We start from the raw sequence: 4,619 nt of genomic DNA on the forward strand, positions 1-4,619 counted from the left end.
GCCCGAAGCGAACAAAAAAAACACGTGCGAAACAAGCGAAGAACACGTACACGTGCGAAAAGAGCGAAAAAACGCGCGTGCGAAACGAGTGAAACACAAAAAAATACACTCTTGCGAAACGAACGAAAAATACAAATACGTACGAAACGAGCGAAAAACACGGACACATGCAAAATGAGCGATAAACAAAAAAAACACACAAACACATGCGAAACAAGCGAAAAACACGCACCGTGAAACTAGTGAAAAACAACAAAAGAAACACACACACACAAACAAGTACGAACGAGCGAAAAACTAAAAAAAAAAAACCACACGTGCAGAGCTCGGTGTTTTTCAATATCTTCAACTATGGGAATTGGGCCATGGTTCCTCTTGTAAAAGAAATTTGAAGGAGTAACATATGAGCATGTCAATCCAGAACATGGTGGCTCCACATTGAAAGGTTCCTGTCAAAAGGAAAAAATGGAAGCATGATAATCTCCAAAACTTATATGAAATATTTATGAAACCACATGAGACCTGAGAATAATTAGGATAACTAAGACTTGCCTTGGAGTTAATTTTTAGACAAGGGTGACGAGGAGGCTCTTTAGAATAATCTGAAGGTGCGGTGAGTCTAGGCATTTCTTCTCTCTCTCTTTTGAAGTGTGAGGATAAGGGGTCAGTTTGAGATTGTCTAAAGAAAGAATTAGCAAGGATTGGAAGAAGGAAAGGGGAAAGAGAAAAAAGGAGTGGAACTGGAGTGAGGCTTTGAGAGAATTTGTAGTCTTAGGCCATATGGAGGTGATGAGAGACTCGCTCAGCGTACTATCTCTTTCTGTCACATTGCACTTTGTGGTGTTTGAGCGCCCAAGGATAAAATCCAAATCCATATGACAGGACACAATAATTAGGAAGACTTATAAATATTTAAAAAGGAGTAACAGTGGTCTATGGTCTATAACAAGTGAAATCATATCATGTTAAATATTTGGGCGTTCATAAGAAAATGGAAACAAAGGGAAAAAATCACTGATTGATAAACAAGTTATCCCAAGATAGCTTAACTGGAAACAAACGGAAAAAAGGAATGATTCAGTTCCCATATACCTAAAATAACCATTCTAAAATAAATATGAACTTAAAATTAGCATCAACTCAGTTGAAACTTACACCCCATATAAGAGTTCACAAGAGACGATATTCCAAAAATATTGCTTTTAACAACAGCTAAAGCATATATGATCAAGTAAGTTAAAATTCCTAGTCAACAGATTTCCCAATGAAACAATACAAATCAAAGAGTTTTATACATGTTCAAGGTATCCGTAGCTAAAATTTATAGAAACTTAACAGTAATTTTAAGTGCAACAATTACAATATGAGGCAGCACAAACAATAGTAGATGGAATCGTGAGAAAGGGCACCACCATGACAAACCTCAGGTACTGCACAAGCTAGATAAGGATCTTCATTTGACTAATAAAGAAAGTTAGCTGGATTATGAAAGATGTATATAGGATGCGTTTGTTTTAGCTTTTTCTGACAAAAATTCAATAATATATACACACTGAAAAAATCATTTTTGACATAATTGTATAGATTAAAGAAAAAAATCAATTAACCTTTTCTGGAAAAACTAAATAGAGTAGCTTCTAATTAAAATTATTTCTAGTTTCTTAAATCAAGTTGTCAAAGCAATTTTTTGAGAATCAGCAACAAACACACCCATAACTTTCCTTTTCCACAACTAAGTAATGCAGCAAAGTCTGTGAAAATGTAATATTCTATCTTAACATATCACCTAACTACTTCTACAACTTCCAAATCACAAAAGAGAGAATAATACTGCAATAAATAATCCAAATACTATAGTTTCTGCATAGAAAAATGTATCTGCTGCAATAAGTGAGTGAGAGAAGTCATAATCTAGAAGTTCAATTCCTTTCCACTGTATTGCTAGAACACTGATAAACTAAGAGTGTGCAATTCTAGGGTTCCAGAAACAATTAACCAAACAAAATAAACAAACATGCATACAATATGAGAGGAAATAGATTAAACCCGCGTTACAATGATGAAACTAAAAAAGTTTCAGTAGCCTCTTCAAGCAATATATAAAATTAAAATCCAAGTGTTTCACATATTGTATAAGAAAGAAAATAATAAGATGAATGATTGAATTTCAACAACAGAGAACTTTCACATAACAAAATTTTCAATTTGGTGACAGGGTCGAAGAAACTTCAAAAACGGAACATAAAAAATCTCCACAGAAAAGTGTCTCATAGTTATAAGATGGCGTACCTGCAAAGTAATAATGCAAATAACAAGAATTGAAGCTTCTGGATGAAAAGTTCCGTGTTTTGATTGATACTTGATAAGTTGATAGCATCACGTAGGAGGCTATGATCTATTATTGGCCATTGTTTGAGACTCTAAAACAGCATCACGTGATTTCATATGCATGACCCCATCTTTTACCCCCTTCAACAATCATTTCTCTTGCTTCAGAAAAAACACAACACAATTCCCTGGCAATCTGAAGATCAATACTTGAACACTTTCTTCTTAAGCACTAGAGCTTTCCCTTGCTCTTTCCATTCCCTACATACGCAAGAAAAATGGGGAAAGGCATCATTCTCAACTAAGCAAACAATTTCAAAAGCCGTACAAGTCCCAAAGGGTTATCTTGCAGTGTATGTCGGAGATAATCAAAAGTGTTATGTGATTCCCATTTCATATTTGAACCAAGCTTTCATTCTAAGATTTGAGTGAAGTTGAGGAAGAGTTTGGATATGATCATCTCATGGGAGGTGGATATGATCATCCCAGGGAAAGTCTCACAATTCCTTGCAATGAACATGTATTCCACCAACTCTCATCTCCCTTGAGTTGAGATTGATGAAGAATCTCAAAATGAGACTTATTAACATAGATTAGCATACATGTTGTTATAACAGATTAGTATAGAGAATTAGAATGACAAATTCAAAGAGTATGTGTTCTATACTTTTTTTTATGCAACACAAATTGACAATGAATTCAATCACTCATATCTATGACATCTTTCAATTCTCGAAGCAAGTAACAGCCTATATATGTTGCATGAGAAAAACCAGATTCCAGTGCGAATAAATTTCAAGCATGAGAAAAACCAGATTTGATAAATTTCATATTGTGCTACTAGAGAAAGAAAACTCTATTGTGGAACCAGGAGATCCTTCACCATTTCAACTTCATATCATCAACTATACCATCAAACTTCAATATTCTAGAGTAAAAAATAACAGATGACATCATTTCACAATGTAAGTGTAAGCATACCATCGTATCCAATTTTATAGACTCTTAGGGACTAATATCCTTCATCACAATTCAATTTCACAAGGCCACATATATTATTACATCTCAATATTGTTGGATAGAAAAAGCCAGATATATCATACATCGCCACAATTTAATTTTGCAGTCATATAGGACAAACATATTACTCTTCCACACATTTCATTTTTCTAGGCTCAGAAGAATAATGAACATGATCCCACAATTTTACCATCAAAACAAATCATTGCACAATTATTTTCAACAAACAAAATTTTAATTTGATGTACTAGTAAGTGAATAGAAAAAACATCACAAAAGAATTGAAATGACTCTGCAACTAAGTTGCCATGCTGTAAAAGTCCATCACAAATTGATAATGAATTCAATCACTCAATTATTTTCTGTTTATATATAACATCTTTCAATTCTTGAGCAACTTATTGCTTATATATGCAAAGTTACTTGTAGTGAGAGAAGCCAGATTTCACGGTTCAATATTCTAATAAATTTCAAAACATAAACAAGAACACATCAGAGAAAGAAAACTCTATTTTGGAGCCAAGAGATCCCTCACCGCATTTCAACCACATTGGGACCAAAAGATCCTTCACCATATTTCAACGTCATAAGGTCAATTAAACCATCAAACTTCAATGTTCATGGTCAAACAAGCCAAATAACATATACCATCAAACTTCATCATATCCGATTTTTTTGGGTCATAGGGACCCTTCATCACAATTTCATTTCGTAGGGTCACGCATCATTGTATCCGATTTTATCGGGTCCTAGGGATTAAGATCCTTCATCACAATTCAGCTTCGCAAGGCCACATATAACATCATGTACGAACTAAGATCCTTCGTCACAATCCAATCTCGCAGGGCCACATATATCATCATTCCAATTTTATCGGGTCATATGAACTAAGATCCTTCATCATAGGGTCACATATGTCATTACTTTTCAATATGATTAAACAGAAAAAGCCAACTAAATTACCCTTCCACACATTTCAGTTTTCTAGTATCATAAGCATCATCAACATTATCACACAATTTTACCATCAATAAATCATTACACAACTTTTTCAAGGGACATCTTATTTGATTCACATAGTAATAAAAATCATCGCAAAAGAATTGGAACAACTCTACAACTAAGTTTGTCATGATGTAAAAGTCAATCCTATATCATTCTGCAACAAATTCATTTCCCAAACGCTCAAACATACATTGTGCAAGGTAGAATTAAAATAAATTCAAAGTCCAAAGTCGCATCCAAATCATAAAAATAATAGAGAAAACAGT

The sequence above is a fragment of the Arachis stenosperma genome, chromosome 6 (assembly GCF_014773155.1).
Source record: "Arachis stenosperma cultivar V10309 chromosome 6, arast.V10309.gnm1.PFL2, whole genome shotgun sequence".
Classification (NCBI taxonomy): domain Eukaryota; kingdom Viridiplantae; phylum Streptophyta; class Magnoliopsida; order Fabales; family Fabaceae; genus Arachis; species Arachis stenosperma.